The following is a 21,719-nucleotide window of genomic DNA, read 5'->3' as shown; positions in this document are numbered from 1 at the left end:
CCCGTTGGTGTGCACGTTAATTAAAAGCAGTATGTGTAAAGGGGCCTAAAGTAGCACTTACTACCCAGAAGTGCTCCATAAAGTATTCCCTTTACCTTTCCTCAACTTTCTCCAAAGATCTCCACTTCAAAATACTTATAGAGATAACAGTAACTTGCAGGTAAAAAAATCCATTGTATTCCAACTAGATTTAAAAATGTCTTGAGTGGGCTTCCCTGGTGGCACAGTGGTTGAGAATCTGCCTGCCAATGGAGGGGACATGGCTTCGAACCCTGGTCTGGGAAGATCCCACATGCCGCGGAGCAACTAGTCTCGTGAGCCACAACTACTGAGCCTGCGCTTCTGGAGCTTGTGCTCCGCAACAAGAGAGGCCGCGACAGTGAGAGACCTGCACACCGCGATGAAGAGTGGCCCCAGCTCGCCACAACTAGAGAAAGCCCTCACACAGAAACGAAGACCCAACACAGCCAAAAATAAATAAATAATTAAATTAAATTTAAAAAAAAAAGAAAAAAAATGTCTTGAGTTAGGATGAGTTTTGGTGGACTCTGAGTTCTCTAAGTATACTAGAGCCCATTTTCTTAAGCATCTCTATCTAACTGCTCTGACCTAACGGCACCTCACAAAGGCACCTTAGGACATTCTCTGCCTCTCATTTCTTCATCTTAAATCTTGCTCTGTGACCAGTACAGCCCCAGTATCTGTGAGACCTTGGCCTTTTTGGAAGGCTGAGAACTGCCTTTCAACATATGTTATGGGCTGAATTCTGTCCCACCGAATTCATATGTTAAAGTCCCAACCCCCATACCCCCCAAATACGACTGTATTTGGAGAAAGTGTCTTTAAAGGGGCAATTAAATTGAAATGAGAGTATTAGGGTGAACCCTACTCCAATAGGACTGGTGTCCTTATAGGAAGAGGAAACTTGGACATAGATATGCTTGGAGGGAGAATGCTGTGTGAACATGAAGAGAACTCAGAAGAAGCCAAGGCTGCCAACACTTTGATTTTGGACTTCTAGCTTCCAGAACTCTGAGAAAATAAATTTCTGTTGTTTAAGCCACTCAGTCCTGTGGAACTTTGTCATGACAGCCCTAGCAGACTATTACAGTATCTATTCTCCCCTTCTTCATTTTAGAGATAGAGTTCCTCTAGTATTAGCTAAACATATGGCTGCCCAGCTAGCGACTACATTTCCCAGCCTTCCTTGCAGCAAGGTTGAGCCTTATGATTAAGCCAGTGAGATGTGACTAGAAGTGATGTGGCAACTTCCAGGTCCTGACTTTAAAGGGAAAGCTGCTTGCACTCCACTTCCATTTGTCCACTTCCTGTTGGCAGGGAGATGACTACAAGGGGAGCAGCTTCCGTGGTCAAAGAGATGGAAAGCACAGCTAAGCTCTCCTCCAGTACTAGACCACCCCTCATCTATACCCAGAACTTGATAGAGAAATACATTGCTACCTTATCCATGCCTCTGTTGGGTACTTTGGGCCTCCTGATCATGGCAGCTTAGCCTGCCTTTGGGCTAATATGGCTGTTCTTCCTCCAACACCCAGATGCTCTAGTTCCCATGTTCCATAGAAACACCTGGCTTTAGGAAGAACAGAGACCACTAGTGCTGCTCAAAGTAGAGACTCTCAGAAATCAGGTGGATGGAGGCCCAGGATCCCTGGATCTTAGAGGGAACTTGGTAACCCTCTGGCTTCCCTTCCCACCTAAGGCAGGTATAGAAATCTCCTCATCTGTGTGGCCCACAAGTTCTTATCCAGCCTTTGTTGGAATGATTCCCTCGACACAGATCTTACCCCCTAGGAGGCCACATTTAACACAGGTGTGGTCCAAGTGGGTGTGGGACCACACCTGTAGTCAGACAGTACATCCTTCTCTGATCTGAAATCAGCCTCCTGTAACTTTGCCCTCTGCTTCTAGTCCCAGCCTCTAGGGTGAAATGGAATTAGCCCTGCAAGCATCTAGAAGACTGGATTGCTGAACACAGGGCTTCCCAAATGTCTCAATTCTCAGGGTCCTGAGGATCACAGTTAACTTTATTCACAACATCTAGGCCAAAAGAAATACTAGGAAGTCCCATTTAATAAGGAGTTACTCCAAACTAACTTAATAAGTATATCTTAACAACTTATTAGCTTGAAATAATACACATAAACTGAAAGAAAAAAAAATTTTGATTTTGGTCTTAAATAACCACAATTACTTACTAATGGGACGTGTGCCCTATTGGGCACTGCACAGCTTCTCAGACCTTGGAATCAGATTGGACTTAACCACCCCTCATTCTCTGTTCCATACCAATTTTTATTCAGTACTTGCTTTTTCTTGTAGCAACCACTGGAAATCCAGCTTCACAAAGATATGACATCATCAAATAGACTGTAATATGATCTAGTGCTGAAAATGTAAGCTACACGGAGCTGGTAATTAACACAATAGTCAAAAGATGTTTCCCTCAAATTTTAAAAATATCCTGTGGGGTACCTGTGAATTTCTATGGTACTTTGGGGTGCCGCAGTGCACAGTTTGGGAACCATGGGCCTAGTCATAATTATTTAGTTATTGGAAGTCTACTTGGGTTCAAATCTTATCAGTTTCCACATCTATAACATTTGTAAAATTATGGTGCCTACTTCATATGGGTCTTGTGAAAACTAAATATGAGTATACATTTGAAAATGGCTAGCATAGGATCTGACAAAGAGAAGTCCTTTGTATTCAGTTTCTATTGCTACATAACAAATTATCGTAAACTTAGAGTACGTATTAAATACGTATTAAACAATACGTATTTATCGTCTCACAGTTTTCATCAGGAGACATGGTTTAGCTGGGTCCTTTGCACCAGGGCCTTACCAGGCTGCAGTCAGGCATTGGCCAGGGCACAGTGTCGTCAGAGATTCAAATGAAAAAAGCATCACTTCCAAGCTCCTTCAGGTTGGTGGCAGAATTCATGTCCTCAAAACTGTAGGACTGAGGTCCCTGTTTTATTACTGGCTGTTGGCCAGGGGCTGATTTCAGCTTTTTATGGCTATACTCAGTTTCCTGTCATGTGACCCCCTTCACAGGTAGTTTTATATGACAGCAGCTTGCTTCTTCAAGGCCAATGGAAGAATTTCTCTTTCCAGTCTTCAAAGACAAGTCTTATATAATGAAACATAATCATGGGAGCAGCATTTGCCATGTAAATAATCTCATCAAGAGAGTGACCTGCCATCACTTTTGCATCACATATTCTGTTCAACAGAAGAAACCCACAGGTTCCACCCACACTCACAGAAGGTTACTCTAAAAGGGAATGACTCATTGGGGCTACCTTAGGTTAGGTCTACCGCAGCCTTGAAAATACTGTACGCCCCCTTCTTTTCTCCAGGCTAAATATGCACAAGTGCATCAACTCTACCCTGCGTGGCTCTACCCCCTGTGCTGACATCAAAAGACTTTTGCCGGGCTTCCCTGGTGGCACAGTGGTAGAGAGCACACCTGCCGATGGAGGGGACGCGGGTTCGTGTCCCGGTCTGGGAAGATCCCATATGCCGCGGAGCGGCTGGGCCCGTGAGCCATGGCCGCTGAGCCTGCACGTCCGGAGCCTGTGCTCCGCAACGGGAAAAGCCACAACAATGAGAGGCCCGCGTACCAAAAAAAAAAAAGACTTTTGCCTTGGGAGGAAACTGGTTGGGGGTGGTGGTTCCAGCACTGCTTTGTTGTGTAGGGGAACTGGGTCCCATGAAGAACGAACGGTAGAGGACAAGGTGGAGGCACTTTCCATTTCCATTTAATTTACTCACCCTTCCACTCATTTATTCAACCATTTTTGGGGAACAATTTCTATGATACAGGCCCCGGTCTGGCTCTGAAGGCAAACAAGGATTAAGGAAAATCCTCATGGCCCCTGTACACAGGGTCCCATCCCCCCATGTTGGACACAGACCCCACCATTTGAGTCCATTCAGATGGTACCTTTAGCACATTTCCTAGCCTTGTGACTCCTTTGAGGTCAGGGAATTGATACTCCCTGGGAGATCTGTGGCCACTGGTTTAATACAAATGTGGTCGAGAGCCACTGGCCCTGGGGAGAAAGAGAGGGAAGTGGCAGAGGTGGGTGACACAGAGCAAAGAGAATATGACCAGGTCGGGATACCTGAGTTTCAGAGCCCTCTCGATGTGTGATCCTGGAGTTCCCCAGAGCTCAGTTTCTTCATCTGAACAGAGTAGGGGTGATCTGAACCAGTGGCTACTGAACTTTCCACCACTAAACACTCATCTTTATTATCCTCCCCACATGCACATTTTGAAAAATTGTGTCTATCCAGATCAGTTGCACACATTAAAAAGTAGTCAATAGGTTTTCCCATGAAACCAGCAGTGCTATACCTGAGGTGCTATAATTCCAGTCAAACACTGAGAAGCTAATGCTTTTGGCGGACACAGATAGCCGGGGGCGTGCAACTAAGTGCAAGATGTTAGAAACTGAAAAATGCTCGTGGCACTCAATATTACTGCTGTGGCCCTCTGTGCATACAGGGGCCCAGCCTACCTGATATTTCCTCAAAGTGGTATGTGAGCCACTAGGTAATCCTAGAGGTGATTTAGGTGACATATCATATTTATAGGTACATATTTATTTTAATATGCAATAATAAAAATTATAAGTAGCCCATCAAACCAATGAGATAACATCCATTTTAAATAAACTAAGTGAAAAAAAATTATACAGAATAAAATAAGTACCAATCCAGGTGGTACATGACTCAGTAACGCCATGTGCAAATGACCGGCATTTGAGAAACTGGCTTCCCTCACTCCCAAGGACCCTCACCCCACGTTGTGTGATGCTGTTGGAGTGCACTTCCCTTCTCAGGGCAGCTCCCACATACCACCCCAACTCCTCTCAGCCTCTACAAGAATGGGGCTCTTAGACACAATAGGAAAATGGTGCTCCGAATAGCCAAACTGGCTAGCCAGCTCTTTGGTTTCTGTGTTTTGAACTGCTGATCGGCTGTTTTACAAGAGCCCTAGCTTTTCCATCCCAATAATTTGCTGTCAAATATCAGACAGTGAAGCAAAACATGACAACGGTCAGGGATGTTTCTGTCTTGAGATTTTAAAAAATAATGGTATCGTTCTCACTAAAGATCAAATGCAAGGCTGTTTCACTCAGAAGCACATCAAGAATTGTGTTGCCTTGATGCTTCCCCTGACCCTCCTCTGTGTGATACATTAGGATGCCTGCTTTAAAAATCTTTTTCTTTTTTCTTTTTATTCCCCAGCATTTTTCCTGGCAAGAAGTTGACAGTGAAGAGGTGAAAACTAAGCCTAGAGCCTCGACACTGGAGATTACCAGGAGACTAAATGAGAGGTCTGTCTGTCTGTCTCGGATACATCCACAGGTCCCCACCTCCTCGCCAGCTAAGCACTGTGGACAGAGAGCCATGGCACACTCTCTTGATTTATTTGTGCTCACTATATTCCTCAGAAACACATCTTTTAAAGGGAGGAAATTGGTATTTTTGTATCTCTTATGGATGGGATACTTTCTCCTTATCTATAATAGTTTGGAAATGCTTTTAAGAAACCCAGGATGAGGTTAGGAATAAATCTTTCTTCTGGCCTTGGAGTTCCCTGAGAGAGGAAGAATGAACAAGGGCCTCTGCAAGGCCAGCAGAGCGACAACACCATCTCATGTGTCTAGAAGAATCATGCTGCTCCACTGTCATACCCACCCCTCCATGAGGCAGGAGTGGGGAAGAGGGGCTTAGCCTCAGTGTAGGGAGTAAGGGCAGGAGGGAGATTTGCCTTGTATTTAATACAAAGGCCAATGCTCTGAGAACGGCTTATAGGATGGTTGCAATTGACATCTACTTATTTATTAGAGCAAAATATGCTCCTAGTTTGAGGAAAATAGAATGGGCAGCAGGAAAGCCACCTGGCTTAGTTCTCTGAAAAATTTTAAATGCTTTTGCCTCTTATGTCATGCTGGATACTTCCCCCATCCTCTTCTCCCCTTCCATCTGCCCTTCTAAGATCTGCTGCCCCAATTCCAAGCTCCCTGCAGCAGCCCTGAATTCCATTATCTGTCTGTCTCCTAATGTGACTGAGCCCTTGGGCTCACCACTCTTTGGTCTCAGGGTGTTCAGAAGCCCAGGAAAGTAAGAGAGCATCACAGCTCACAGAGGGAATATTCTACAAGTGCTGGGAGGAGGGAGAAGAGAGGAGGTGGAGGAGAAAGTGGTTGTCACATGTTTTTTCTTGGGATCCTGTTAATTTACATCACTGTTGGAATTGAGGGAACATAGTCACCTTATGAACATATTTAAAGCTCTTTTATGCTAGTTTTAACAATAACAGCCACTAACATAAGTAAAGCTCGAGTTACGTTTCAAGGACCTATCCTATCTATTGCCTCATTCATCCCCAAAGCAATGCTAGCTCAGGACACTCTCAAGGACCTGCTATGTTTGAACATCTACAAGGAAGGGTGTTGACTGACAGAATTCACAAGAATCACCCAACCTTCCTCCCACAAAGTGAAGCAATGCCTTCAGATCTCTGGCCCACAGATGCCAAAGGGAGGTTGGAAGGGTCAAAGGTTGGGGGCCATAAAAGTTTGAGATTATCTTGACAGTGAAAGGGGATTCTCTTAATAACTGGGACCACAGGACAATCCTAGGCAAGCTAGGAAGTACAGTCACCAATTCTAAGGGACGCTGCTGGACACTGCCTCCCTATCTGCCACATAAAGCCCCTCCCCCTCCTTTTTTTTTTTGCAAAATTAACTTTGTAATGTTGAACTTGTACAAATTGAGATTTATTTAGGATGCATGCAATGCACTGGGGATGAAGAGAGGTAGATTTCCAGAAAATACGTCTAAAGGGGAATATAGGGGAAAAAATTATTGCTCATTGGAATTGAACCATATGGAAAGATACTAGCAATGTAATTCAGAGCCAGAAATGTGACTCTGCTCAAATACAGAGACATTTCACTATAAATTGCTTTCCTTTCATTATCTCATCAGCCCAAGTTCAGCCATCTTGTGCTACTTTGTCCAGTTGATTATAAAGGCAGTGTGGCGCTTATAGGACTCAGTGAAGCTGGCTGCTGGGGACTGGGGGAGAGCAAAGCAGATGAAGAGATTGGCCTGGCACACACATGAGAAAGCAAGCTTCCTCAGCTGTGGGGCCATGAGTAAGCGATGACATCCCTCCAAATTTCAGTTACCTGATCTGTATGTGGCAGGGGCACAGCTCAAGCCTAAAACACATTCCCTGCAGGATTCAGGCATTGGCTCCAGTTGAAATCATGTCCCTGGAGGATTCAGGCCTATCTGGGGATAATTAGAGGACTGGTGGGCAATGCTCTAGGGCCTATGATTAGATAAATGATTACAGAGTCATGGTCAGTATGGGAGGATGGACAGATTTCAGGCACACAAAGTCTGTCAGTCATGATTCCCAACTGATATAGCCCATCCAGAGGGGCCAATTTACCTGCCTTTGTCTCTTTTTAAGAATACTAACCCCAAGGCCAGCATGACCGTGATACCAAAACCAGACAAGGACACCACAAGAAAAGAAAATTACAGGCCAATATTGCTAATGAACATAGATGCAAAAATCCTCAGTAAAATATTAGCAAACCAAATTCAGCAGGATTGCTGAAAAGGGTACTTTTAAAAGGATTATACATCATGACCAAGTGGGATTTATTCCAGGGATATAAGGATAGTTCAGCATCCACAAATCAATCAATGTGATTCACCATGTTAACAAAATGAAGGATAAAAATCATATGATGATCTTAATAGATGCAGAAAAAGCATCTGACCAAATTCAACATCCATTTATGATGAAAACTCTCAACAAAGTGGGCACAGAGGAAACGTACCTCAACATAATAAAGACCATATATGACAAACCCACAGCTAAATACACACTCAATGATCAGAAGCTGAGAGCTTTTCCTCTAAGATCAGGAACAAGACAAGGATGCCCACTCTTACCACTTTTATTCAACATAGTATTGGAAGCTCTGGCCAGAGCAATTAGGCAAGAAAGAGAAACGAGGCATTCAAATCGGAGAAGTAAAACTGTCAGTATTTGCAGATGACATGACATTTTACATAGAAAACCCTAAAGACTCCACCAAAAAACTGTCAGAACTAATCAAAGAATTCAGGATACAAAATTAATATACAAAAATTGGTTGCATTTCTATACACTAATAACAAGCTATCGATAAGGGAAGTGAAAAAACAATCCTATTTACAATTGCGTCAAAAAGAAAAAAATACCTAGAAATAAATTCAACCAAGGAGATCCAAGACCTGTACACTAAAGACTATAACACATTGATGAAAAAAATTGAAGATGCAAATAAATGGAAAAATAACCACACTTATGGATTTAAAGAATATTGTTAAAATGTCTATATTACCCAAAGAAATCTAGAAATTCAGTGCAATCCTTATCAAAATTCTAATGGCATTTTTCACGGAAACATGACAAAGAAGGCTAAAATGTGTATGGAATCACAAATATCCCAAGAATCCAAAGCAATCTTGAGAAAGAATAACAAAGCTAGAGGCAACATGCTCCCAGATTTCAAACTGCACCACGAAGCTATAGTAATCAAAATGGTATAAAATTGGCATAAAAACAGACACATAGATCAATGGGACAGAATAGACAGCCCAGAAATAAACCCACACATATATGGCCAATTAATTTATGAGAAAGGAGCCAAGAATATACAATGAGGAAAGAGTAGTCTCTTCAATAAATGTTGTTGGGAAAACTGGACAGCCACATGCAAAAGAATGTAACTGGGCCACTATCTTACACCACATGCAAAAATTAACTCAAAATGGATTAATGACTTATATGAAGACCTGGTGACATAAAACTAGAAAAAAACAGTCAGTAAACACCTTAATATTGGTTATGGTGATGATTTTTTAGATTTGACAACAAAACAAAGGCAACAAAAGCAAAAATAAACAAGTGGGGTTTTATCAAACTAAAAAGCTTCTACAAAGCAAAGGAAACCATCAACAAAATGAAAAGGCAACCTACTGAATGGGAGAAAATATTTGCAAATCATGTACCTGATAAGGGGTTAATATCCAAAATATAGAGAGAACTCATGCAACTCAATAGCAAATAATAATAATAATTCAATTAAAAATGGGCAGAAAATCTGAATATTTTTCCAAAGACGACATAGACAGGGCCAATGGGTACATGAAAAGGGGCTCAACATTGCTAATCATCAGGGAAATGCAAATGAAAACCACAGTGAAATATCACCTCACACCTGTCAGAATGGCTACTATCAAAAAGATAAGAAATAATAAACGTTGGCAAGGATGTGGAGAAAAGGAAACACTTGTTCAATATTGGTGGGAATGTAAATTGCTGCAGCCACTATGGAAAAAAAGCATGGAGGTTCCTCAAAAAATTAAAAATAGAACTACCAGCAATTCCACTTCTGGGTATTTAACCAAAGAATACAAAAAAACATTAACTCAAAAAGATATATGCACCCCCATGTTCATTGCAGCATTACTTACAACAGCCAAGACATGGAAGTAACCTAAGTATCCAAATGATAGACGAATGAATAAAGAAAAGGTGGTATTTCTATACAATGGCATATTAGCCATAAAAAAGAATGAAATCTTGTCATTTGTGACAACATGGATGGAACTTGAGGACATTATTCTAAGTGAAGTAAGTCAGAGAAAGACAAATACTGTGTGATCTTGCTTACATATGGGAAGGAAGGAAGGAAGGAAGGAAGGAAGAAGGGAGGAAGGGAGGGAGGGAGGGAGGACCAAAAAAAATGAACTCATAGAAAACAGATTAGTGGTTGCCAAAGCCGAGTTGGGGGTGGGGGGGTGTCTTAGAAATAGGTGAAGGGGGTCAAAAGGAACAAATTTCCAGTTAAGTCATGGGGATGTAATGTACGGCAATGGGGACTATAGTTAGTAATACTGTACTGCATAGTTGAAAGTTGCTGAGAGCAAATCTTAAAAGTTCTTAGCTCAAGAAAAAAATTTCTGTAACTATGTGTGCTGTCAGATGTTAACTAGATTTGTGGTGATCATTTTGCAATACATACAAATACCAAATCATTATGTTGTACACCTGAAACTAATATAATGTGTTAATTGCAGCTCAATTAAAAAACAAAGACAAAAAACCCTATTACTCACAGCAATAGTAGTAGGCAGAGTAATATCTTGCACCTGTTCTCCAAACCCTGATTCCCACAGAGCGAAAAGATCAGGCCAAGTGTTGCCTGCACATGCAGTGGAGTGCATGCAGGCCTGAGATTAGCAAGCCCCAATCTCATATAAGTGTTTCTGGAAAACCTGCCCATCCTCATTTCCAGAGAGAGAGATTACCCTGGAATGCAAACAAATCTGCTCTGAGCAGGGGAGGGGGATGTCTCCATCTTTATTAACCTGTAATGTAATAGACACTGCTATCTTTCCAAGGCTGCTTGTTTAAACAAGCATTCTCGAAAACATAGTAACTGGCTGTTACGCCTCATCATCTAGAAACTTGAGAGATTCACGGAGAATCATCTCCCGATTTGTACGACAGCACTGTAAACTTTGACTGGCAGAGGAGGTAGCCAAGGAAGTTATTATCTGATGGCCTCAATTTTTCTCTTTTCGGTCGAGTACCAAGTAAGATTATTTGTCAAGAAGAAAGGGTGGTGTGGTGGAGGAGCGGATTTTTAAAAGGCAACTGAGAATGAAAAAGCACCTGAGCAAAGTGGAGAGATAACTGGCTCAGACCCAGCGAAGGCTTTTCCAGCATCAAGAGCCCAGCTAAGGCTGGTGATCATGAATGTGGAGCACAGAGCAGTGCTCAGTGTGGGGCAGGAGCAGAGACCACAGCCTGGAAGATGGATAAAGGGGTGGGAGACGGCAGGGCAAGCACAAGGGAAGCCAAGAGAGTTTGGAGCAAAAGCTAAAGGGGCTGAAGTGAAGGACTGTGAGATCTAGGCAGTATTTCCTAACTCTTTGCACCTGGTGGAACATGGGGGTGAATGGAGACTGCCTTGGACACAACTGACCAGGGGCTCCAGCCTCAGGAGACCGAGGGGATTGGTATTGCTACATACCTGTTGCTCCAACAGGACACGCTGGAAAGAAGCTCAGAGCTAGAGAAGGTAATAAAGTCAGGGGGAGTTATACGGGGAAGATATCCAAGGTTAACAGAAGGCTGAAGAGTCTGTATTAGGGGTGAGTGAGGGAGACAGCTGGAAGGACTCAAGGCTATAGTTAGAATCAGTACCTTAATAATATTGAGTCTTCTGGACCACACATGGAATATCTCTCCATTCACGTAGGATCCACACCTTGATACACCACGAGTTCCTCTCATTCTGTCCGAAAAGGCGCCTGCCGACCCAGTGATGCTCTGCACTGTGCTTCTGTGTCCCTCGCAGTCTGCTCAGCCACACAGGGCCACTAATGTTGCTCTGAGGGCAAGGGGCCTTGCGTTCCCGAATGCCTCTAGCTGGTGTGGGTTTCTGCCCTTGTGGGTCTCGGAAGGAGTGGAGACACAGCAGAGCTCGCATCCGCTCCCACCAGCATCTACCCACTAATCACTCTCCTTTTGAGCTCCCAGTCTCTGCGCAGGCTCAGAGTTGGGAAGCATTGTCCTTGTGTTTCACACGTTTAAAGAATTTCTTGATTACCTGCAGGGCCCAGGTTTTTGAAATGTAGAAGTTTCTTTTCCTTCGTTTCTGCAGTAATAACCGTTCTCTGAGGAAAAGACTCCCAAGTGGTCTAGCTGCTGTCTGAATGGGGATAAGGGGCAGGTGTAAAGGAAATACGGGGGCGGAGGGGCCAGTGGGGGAGGCCTCCAGCAATATTTTATTTTGTCACTTTAATACCCCTACAATATCCAACCCACGTGGCACAATGCCTGGCATCTAGCAGCCATGGTAACTCTAGGGCCCTTCTCCCCAGCTGCCGCCAATGTAAATTCCTTTCCAGATCTAACATTATCTGTTTCTCCACAACTGTGTGCCTCCCACCCCAGGTGCCTCTTTTCTTCCTTGCCTTGCCTGGGAGTTCCCTGGGGGCTCCGCAAAGGCACTTACAAATACAGAGCAGCTAGGAAATGCTTCTCCCCATCGGGCCCCAGTGCTGCGGCCAGTGTTTCTGGCTTGACCATCCATCTTGTATAATTACCACTAAATTCTGGGCTCAAGTTCTTATGTGGGTCCCCTAAATAAATCTGAACAAAGCCCCGAGGAAAAATAATGATCTCAAGATGAATCAAACCTGACTGCTTTTGCTGAGTGTATCAGCTTGTTAATGTCATTTGGCTTCTTTCAAAATAAACGATTCAGTCACAGTTCAATTGGTAGCTGGAGGACAGAACGCTGCTCAGTCCCTGAGTCTCACCCACAGGGAAGCCAAACGCTGCTCTGTCTAGAGAACCACTTCTCCAAGATGTCATTTGTGAATCCAATATTTCCTCTTTAAAATTCTCCATCAGTTCTGAAATGCTGAGACTTGAGTTTTGTATATAGCACAGGTTTGAAATTTGAGTCTAAATTAATTTATTTGAAGATTATTATTCAAGGATTGCTCTATGCGGCTGCTTCCCACTAGCTATCTACCTTACGTTTGGTAGTGTATATATGTCCATGCCTCTCTCTCGCTTTTTCACAGCTTACCACAGGGAGATCAGATCTGTGTTTTGTGACTTCCTGGAGGGGTGGGATAGGGAGGGTGGGAGGGAGGGAGACACAAGAGGGAAGGGATATGGGAACAGATGTATATGTATAACTGATTCACTTTGTTATAAAGCAGAAACTAACACACCATTGTGAAGCAATTATACTCCAATAAAGTTAAAAAGAAAAAAAGGATTGCTCTATATTCAGCAAATTGTCCAACTTGGCCTTTAAGCCTAGAATGATTTCCTAGCTGATGAAATAACCAGGTGCCCAAGAAGCAGCATTTAGTCTAGAAGAAGTGAGAGCAGGAGGGTAGCAAAAGCCTGAACATTTACCTCTGTATAAGAGAGCATATGATGCCACCACGAGACACAGATGTGGTAGGTTAGAAAGAAGAGAGTCTGAGGTTTATAGAGACCTTTACAGTTTATAGAGGGCTTTCCCATATGTCATGGCATTTGTTTTGTGGGTTGACTCTGGCATTAGTTCAGAAGTTTCGGCGTTCTAGAAAGATACTGAGCTGGGGGCCAGAGCCTGGGTTCTGCTCTGAGCTGTGCCACTGATTAGTTACTAACAAGAGCAGAGAGCTGGGGTCCTGATCCCAACCCCACCAACAGTGAGGAACCATCCCCTCCTGCGGGGCTGCATGAGGGAGGAGTGGGTGGGAGCTGGGTCATGCCCGCCCCCCAGTGGCCTTGGAATCTTTTGAAAAGATGTCTTTCAGGCGCCTTTTTTCTGCAGATGAGACCAGTCGGCCAATAGACTGGGCCTTTTCCAAAGCCCAAGAGTGAGGACCATGAGTCTGACCACAGTGAGCTCCCCTACCGCCTGCCCTCGGGAGACCATTTGATGGTGTCCCTTGTCATCCACCACACTGCTCGCCCTGGCCACACGCTGTGAGTGAGAAGTGAAGGAGAAGGGGAAGGGAGCGGGATTCTTCCCAACAGCCGCAGGAAGACGATCATTGAGTGCCTTCAGATCTGACCTTCATGCTTCGGAAAGCACCCATCCTGTCAGCCAACTAACAGGTTCCAGGAGCACAAGAGGGCCTGACATAGATGTGCTCAAACTCTCTGAGGCCGTAGAGAGACACATGGCCCGTCAGGCTGTGGTGCTCGCATAACAATCTGCTCTCATATGGGGGGAGCCCTGCGTGCCTGAGCATCCAGCAGCTGCCGCAAGAATCTCTTTGGGGCCACCTTCTCCAGGGCAGCTTTCAGGAATGCTGGCTGGAGCCTTGGGCCCCAAAACAAAGCTGTAAATTGATCCTGGGCCTGCTGGGTTTGGGAGGCCTAACGACACTCTGTCATATCAATCAACAGATGCAGGTTTGGGAAAGACAATTCGGGGATCCCAGCAGCTCAGAGGCACACTTGCACACGTGACCAAGTAACCCCATTCCTTCAGGCCTTGCACGGTCCCAGGTATCGGCACTCAGAACTCCCACATGTCAGTACTCCGGAGGCACGCTGGGTTATCCAGTGTCAGCCAGAAACGAAAGAGGAGTCTCTGTTCAACCCGAAGGAAAGAAACAGCTCGGCTCAACCTGGCCTTTTTCTTTATTTTTTAAAACCTTTTGTCTAGGGCTTCCCTGGTGGTGCAGTGGTTGAGAGTCCGCCTGCCGATGCAGGGGACACGGGTTTGAGCCCTGGTCTGGGAGGATCCCACATGCCACGGAGCAACTAGGGCCCTAAGCCACAACTACTGAGCCTGCGCGTCTGGAGCCTGTGCTCCGCAACAAGAGAGGCCGCGACAGTGAGAGGCCTGCACACCGCGATGAAGAGCGGCCCCCGCTCACCGCAACCAGAGAAAGCCCTCGCACAGAAACGAAGACCCAACACAGCCAAATAGATAAATAAATAAATAAGTAAATTTAAAAAAAAACAAAAACCTTTCGTCTACCTCTCAGAAGTCTCCACAGATGCAGAAAATAAGTGCTGACTCCAGCTGTTCTTAATCCCCCTTTTCAGTTTATTGGCTTTGAGTCTGATGCTTCTGCCTCTCTTAGACACTAACCTTTTTCAGGACTTTCTGGTTTCCCTTGGCTGATTATATTGTTCTAAGGTGCTTTACCTACCTTAGAAGAATGTATTCATATCCAGCTTTCTGGATAAGATTTCTCCTCTAACAGCCCGGGGCCAGGATTTGGAGTGTCTCACACTTATTCTTCCTTCAAACGTATTCTTGCCCATACCGAGTGGATCGCTGTTGTTGAGGCCTCTTCTGGAATTGTTGAGCTGCCTTAACCAAGTCTTCTTTTTTTTTTTTTTTTTTTTTTTTTCTGCATTACGCGGGCCTCTCACTGTTGTGGCCTCTCCCGTTGCGGAGCACAGGCTCCGGACGCGCAGGCTCAGCAGCCATGGCTCACGGGCCCAGCCGCTCCGCAGCATGTGGGATCTTCCTGGACCGGGGCACGAACCGGTGTCCCCTGCATCGGCAGGCGGCCTCTCAACCACTGCGCCACCAGGGAAGCCCTAACCAAGTCTTCTTGCCCACAGTGATCTCAATGACATTCACGGGAGTTTGTCCTCCTCCTGGTCCTTTGGGAAATGGTGATAAAATCTCAGCCCAGAAATGCATCAGGAGACTTGTGTGGCTGTGAAATGCCACCTCTCCCAAGCAGCCAGCAATTTGTAGCCTTTTTTATTCCCAAAGTCAGGTTGCTTTGCCAGGAAAGGGAGACTTACTTGCATCCCTTCGCAGGGGTGTGAAAGTCATGAGAACAGCCAGGGAGGAGAAGGGGCCAGTGGGCAGAGCTGGAAATAAGCCTTAGATTTAAAGGGGAGATGGAGGGTAAAGCTGCTCTGAGGCCCTAGGAGTCCTCATCTATCACAGAGATGGACTTTGAGGATATGCTCCCCAGCCCCCAAGGTGCCTGGTCTGAGACAGTGAACTCACTACCAGCAGGGAAGAAATAAGCAGCAAATGGGGAGAGGGTTTCAATTCCCAAGAGCCAAACATAGTTCAGGAAATGCACAAATAACCCAAGCCTCTCACCTGAACCAATGATTTCAAGTGCTTCTCCTACCTCGGGTTTAACAAACATTGCACAAGAGGGAAGGACAGAGACCATGAAGCATAAGAGCACTGACCATGCTAGGTCTTAAGTAATTAATTTAGGGGAGACTAGGACTCAGGGAAATGGTTCTCAAAATGCTTGGAAAAGGTTGCAACCGGTTGAGCAATGAGATGGCGTGTGAACCTTCAGAGAGTGAAACTTTGGGCCCGCAGAACAGCCTTCTTTGAACACCTGCCAGCAATGAACTTCAGGAGACTCCACTGATTCAGTTCTGGCCCCAAAGTCTCCTCCAACCACCTGATCGAAGGAGATTCTCCCCCAGGCATGCTGTGAGGTTTCTGTGAGTAAGCACTCCTTGGAAACCATGGCAGCTGGCCAGGCCTCCAGCGTTTTGCTGGGGTTAATATTGGTCCCACTTGTGGTTTAGTTTCCTTTGTACCTCCTTTTCCTCCCCTCTCCACTTCCCTTTCCCTTGCATTGTTGGTGTCGATGGGGTAATACTCTGCTGGTAGGGTCGGTTTGCAAACAGCCTTCAGGAGGTTTGTTTTTACACACAGCCTCTGGTCTGTCTCCCCCAGATGCTGATTCAGTGGCTCTGGGACGTCCTCACAGCCATGAAGCAAGTGTCAGGTAGAGGCAAGGGCATTTTGAAGTAGAATGGTGGTTTTCCCACACTCAAATAAAAATTAAAATTACTAAAATAACTGAACATAACCTTACTAAGTATTGCTAATCACTTAATAAGTACTCCCCTCTTGTCCCACACTTCCTGGGTTACTTTAACCCTCTAGATTCACCTAGAAGCCTGCAGAAGGGTCCAGAACATTCTTTGTGGCCTCTTCCTCTTCCCCAGCAGCCTTTTTCCTTTCATTAGCTTTGAAGATCCAGCCACCTTAGTCCATGCTGACTTTTCAGGGAAAATAAGGGGCCTCAGGGCATAGTTCAGCTAAATTTTACTCAACTCAACATTCTTAGGTTTCCATAAAGCCTTTGCATTTATAATAGACTGAATTAGCCTTCTCCAGGCACCACTGGAATTTGTTCTCTTTCAAATGCTTGTCATCCCTTCTTCTAGACTTGGTCAGGCTCTTTGGAGGATTTAAGATATCAAAAAACAAAATATGTGCAGCTTGTTGCTTTTTATCTGATGATTGGATGTTACAATCATTACTAATTCTTGCACTATTTTTTTCCTTAGTTCTGAACAAGGTCTGATCACCTTGATTTAGTAGAATAATTTAGGGAGCCTTTATAATCAATAGCATTATTTGTAAAGGTGGCACTTTTTTTCTTTTTAATTAATTAATTTATTTATTTAGTTTTGGCTGCGTTGGGTCTTTGTTGTTGCACGCAGGCTGTTCTCTAGCTGTGGCGAGCGGGGGCTACTCTTTGTTGCGGTGCGCGGGCTTCTCATTGTGGTGGAGCATTGTTGTGGAGCATGGGCTCTAGGTGTGTGGGCTTCAGTAGTTGTGGCACGTGGGCTCAGTAGTTGTGGCTCGTGGGCTCTAGAGCGCAGGCTCAGTAGTTGTAGCATACGGGCTTAGCTGCTCCGCGACATGTGGGATCTTCCCAGACCAGGGATCAAACCTGTGTCCCCTGCATTGGCAGGCGGATTCTTAACCACTGCACCACCAGGGAAGCCCCAAAGGTAGCATTTTCTAAGGAAAGTTGTTTGCATATTTTGACTCACTGAGCCCCTGTAATAGTCTGACAGGGAAACCTTCATGGAGAGAGGAAACTTCATGCAGAGAGGAAAAGCATAGATGGAGACTGCCTACACCCAGACTTGGCACTAAGAATTACAGGAATGATGTGATTTTGCATCAGGTCCCCCCGAGTGCAAAATGCACGCTGACTCCAAATGCATGAGTCCCTCAAGTGCTAACTTCAAGGGGCTCTGCAACCCTCACCCCCACCCCTCACCCCTACCCCCACCATTCACTCCTCAGAGCCCTGCCAGGAACGGAAGCCAGACACCCCAGAGCCACAGTGTTCTTTCTCCTCTCTGTGGTCATGAGAGTCTATGAGACTATTTAGTTTTTGATTTTGTGGGGCTTTATTTTTGTATTTTTAAGCAACCTCCTGATTGTGATAGGTAAAAGAGGTACTTGACATCGAGCAGATCATGGTCACCCCGAAGCAGTCCTGTTAAACAATCTCATGCCATCTCCCTTGTATGATTAAGATGTGGTTTCAAAAGCCCCAAATGCAGTGGCTTAAATGAGACAGAAGTTCATTTTTCTCCATATGTATGTCCAAAATTAAGGGGACAAGAACATGCATGAGGCCTCGGCAGGGAGAGGGGAGAGGAGGGCGGGGTTTCCTCTACCTCGCTGCTCAGCCAAGTGGAGCTCCCATTCCCCAGGCCACCTCGTGGCTAAGGTGGCTGTCCCAGCTCCAGCTGTCACGTTCACACTCCAGTCAGAGAGAAGGAAGGAAAGCGTGGACAAGAAAGATGCTTCTCAGAAATGCCAAACACCATTTCTGCTTCCACCTCATTGACTAGAACTTTCTCACATTTTCATGCCAGCTTCAAGAGGGTAGAAAATATAGTCCTTTTTTTTTTTTTTCCTAGAAACCCTATGCCTAGCTACAAATTGGGGCTTCTATGATTACAGAAGAAGGGGGAATGGATACTTCTGAGAACAGCCAGCAGGGTCTGCCACACAGCCTCGGTTTCATTCCCCTCAACGCACATATTTTTACATGACCACGTTAAATTATCTTTAATCTTATTCTGTGCTCAAATCCACCCCGGACGTTGCCAACAGACTCCAAAACTTCAGACTAATTTGGATCAAAATCTCTTAAAACCCTCCCGTAGCTACTTTGCATTTCCTACTGAAAACCCACTGGCCTTTCTTGATCATGCAGTTGTACTAGCATCCTCATCCTTAACTCCTTGACCCCCATGCAGAAACACACACACGGGATCCCAAACTCTTATTTTTCCATTCATCCAGAAAGAAATTAGAATAACAGATGTTGTCTGTTGATAGAAACCCTATGGCTTTCTTTTGCAGCTAAAAGCTGGTAGTTTTCTAATCTCTTGTTTAAGAAGAGACAGCCTCCTCTAAACAGGAGTCACCAGAGCCGTGTGCCTTGACATCTTTGGGCTATCTAAGAACAACACCTTTGTACTCTTTTTAAGGGAAACTGTTTTTTGATCATAAAAGTAATATTATAGATAGAAAATGGTCAAATGGGTAAAAGAAAAAGTATGTATTATGTATCATATATAACCTCATTACTCTCACACAGGTACTGCTGTCACTGGGGCAATTTCCTTCCAGCCTTTTTTGAAATGGGCATAATTTTTATAAAATATATACATACATCTATATTTGACATTATTTCCTAACATTTTTCATATCTCTACCTTAGTTTTCAATAAGCCCATTATTCTAATAACTACATAATGGAGTAGATGTATCATAACTTATGTAACTGTTCCCTGTCATGGGCATGCAGCGTGCACCCAACTCTCTTCCTTTCCCTGAAATAATAAACAATAAGAACTCTTATAAAGATTCATTTCATATTCAGAGTCACAGGGATTCAGAATTTTACTTTTTAAATGGATATTTTTCAACTAGTATGATTTTATTACACAAATAATACATTCATGTGTTTTTTTAAAAAGCTAACCAGAGGGGGGCAGAGTCAGGATTGCGGACTAGGAGGACACGGAATTCGTGTCTGTGCACGACTAGGGCACCTACTAGGCACCAGTGGGGGAACACGGACACGTAAGGGGGTGGGAGGAACCCACAGCAACTGCCTTGTGGGATCTTGGTTCCCAGGCTGGAAGTCAGGCCCAAGCTCCTGTGGTGGGAGCTCCGAGTCCAAACCACTGGACTAACAGAGAACCTCAGATCCCAAGGAATATTAATCGGAGTGAGGCCTCCCGGAGGACCTAATCTCAGCACCAAGACCTGGCTGTATCCAACTGCCTGCAAACTGCAGTGCAGGACACCTCAGGCCAAACAAGCAGTAAGACAGGAATACAGCCACACCGGTAAAAAAAAAAAAAAAAAAAAATTAAATGACAAAAAAATTCGTTACAGATGAAGGAGCAAGGTAAAAACCTACAAGACCAAATAAATGAAGATGAAATAGGCAACCTACCTAAAAAAGAATTCAGAGTAATGACAGTAAAGATGATCCAAAATCTTGTAAACAGAATGGGGAAAATACAAGAAACATTTAAGAAGGATCTAGAAGAAATAAAGAGCAAACAAACAGTGATGAACAATACAATAACTGAAATTAAAAATACTCTAGAAGGAATCAATAGCAGAATAACTGAGGCAGAAGAACAGATAAGTGACCTGGAAAATAAAATAGTGGAAATAACTACTGCAGAGCAGAATAAAGAAAAAAGAATGAAAAGAATTGAGGACAGTCTCAGAGACCTCTGGGACAACATTAAACGTGCCAACGTTTGAATTATAGGGGTCCCAGAAGAAGAAGAGAAAATGAAAGGGACTGAGAAAATATTTGAGAAATTATAGTTGAAAACTTCCCTAACATGGGAATGGAAAGAGTCAAACAAGTCCAGGAAGCGCAGAGAGTCCCATACAAGATAAACCCAAAGAGAAACATGCCAAGACACATATTAATCAAAGTATCAAAAATTAAATACAGGGAGCCGCAAGTCGCAGAGCTGAAGCAGAAGACTGAGGACACGTGGTGCCCTTTTGGCTTCGAGGTTTACCCCTTCCAGGTCCATTTCCCCATATCCAGTGCCCCCTGAACTGAACCCTGTGCTTGGAAATAAAGCTAAATCAACTCAGCTTGAGCCTTTTGCCTGATGCTTAAGAGGCAGCCCACTTCCACCCCTTCCACTGAGTGGCACACAGCAGTTCTGGGAGAGGATTATAGAGGAAGAGGTGGCATGGTACAATGCACTCCTGCCTCCAGCCTTCCACCTGCCCCTGCCAGGACCTACCCTGGCCTTCCTGGTACTCAGCACACCTGCCATGTTTGACCGGGCCCTCAAGCCCTTCCTGCAGAGCTGCCACCTCCAACCACTGACTGGCCTTGTGGACCAGTGTGTGGTCTACCACCTGGGCTGCGTTAGAGAGAGCCTCCCAGAGATGCAAGTAGAAATCATCACTGACTATGAGGTACACCCGAACCGGCGCCCCAAGATCCTGGCCCAGACAGCAGCCCATGTGGCAGGGGCAGCTTATTACTACCAACGACAGGATGTGGAGTCTGACCCCTGGGGAACCCAGCACATATCAGGTGTGTGCATACATCCCAGATTTGGGGGCTGGTTTGCCATCCAAGGGGCGGTGCTTCTGCGATGAATAGAGGTGCCAAATCTGCAACCCACAAAGCCCCTCGACTGTGTACCTGCAAGAGCTGACCAGATCACCCTGCTTGAACGCTTCAACTTCCATTGGCGTGACTGGACTTACCGGGATGCTGTGCCACCTCAGGAGCGCTACTCAGAAGAGCAGAAGGCTTACTTTTCCACTCTGCCTGCCCAACGTTTGGACTTATTGGGCTTGGCCCAGACCTCAGAGGAGCCTAACTCTACATCCCAAGAGCTTCACTTCACCACATTCATACCCAGGAAGCCTCAGAATCCCAGCAGAGGCTGGCTCAGCCCCAGGGTCTCACCACCTACATCCCCTGGCCCTTGATACCCTCTCCTCCCGTGTGGGATCCTCATTTATGACAGTGGCACGTGCTAGGACTTATTTGGCTAGACAAGATTTTATTGGGTACAAGATGATCATTTTTGACAAAGAATTACAGTAGAGATCTTAAATAAAGATAACAAGGCTTAAAGAAGTTTGGTCAAAAGACCAAAGCAGATCCAGACTTGCCACCTGCCTTGGAATATGGGATTATTACCTGTTACCATTTCTCTGCAGTACTTCAAGATGCTACTTGTTACAGGGCTTAAGAAGCAACTATCCCCGGGCTTCCCTGGTGGCGCAGTGGTTGAGAGTCCGCCTGCCGATGCAG

The 21,719-nt window shown here is 44.8% G+C and overlaps 1 pseudogene across 1 annotated transcript; it reads left to right on the top strand.

Annotated features, from left to right (window-relative positions):
- The first annotated feature begins 20,719 nt into the window (after positions 1-20,719).
- On the top strand, positions 20,720-21,391 carry LOC307051956 (cyanocobalamin reductase / alkylcobalamin dealkylase-like; annotated as a pseudogene). The gene has a single exon. The product of its transcript is annotated as a cyanocobalamin reductase / alkylcobalamin dealkylase-like (transcript).
- The last annotated feature ends 328 nt before the right edge of the window (positions 21,392-21,719 follow it).

Source organism: Hyperoodon ampullatus (genome assembly GCF_949752795.1).
Source record: "Hyperoodon ampullatus genome assembly, chromosome: 4".
In the NCBI taxonomy this organism is placed as follows: Eukaryota; Metazoa; Chordata; class Mammalia; order Artiodactyla; family Ziphiidae; genus Hyperoodon; species Hyperoodon ampullatus.
The sequence above is the reverse complement of the archived record's forward strand: the minus strand, read 5'-3'. Positions and strand labels throughout refer to the sequence as shown.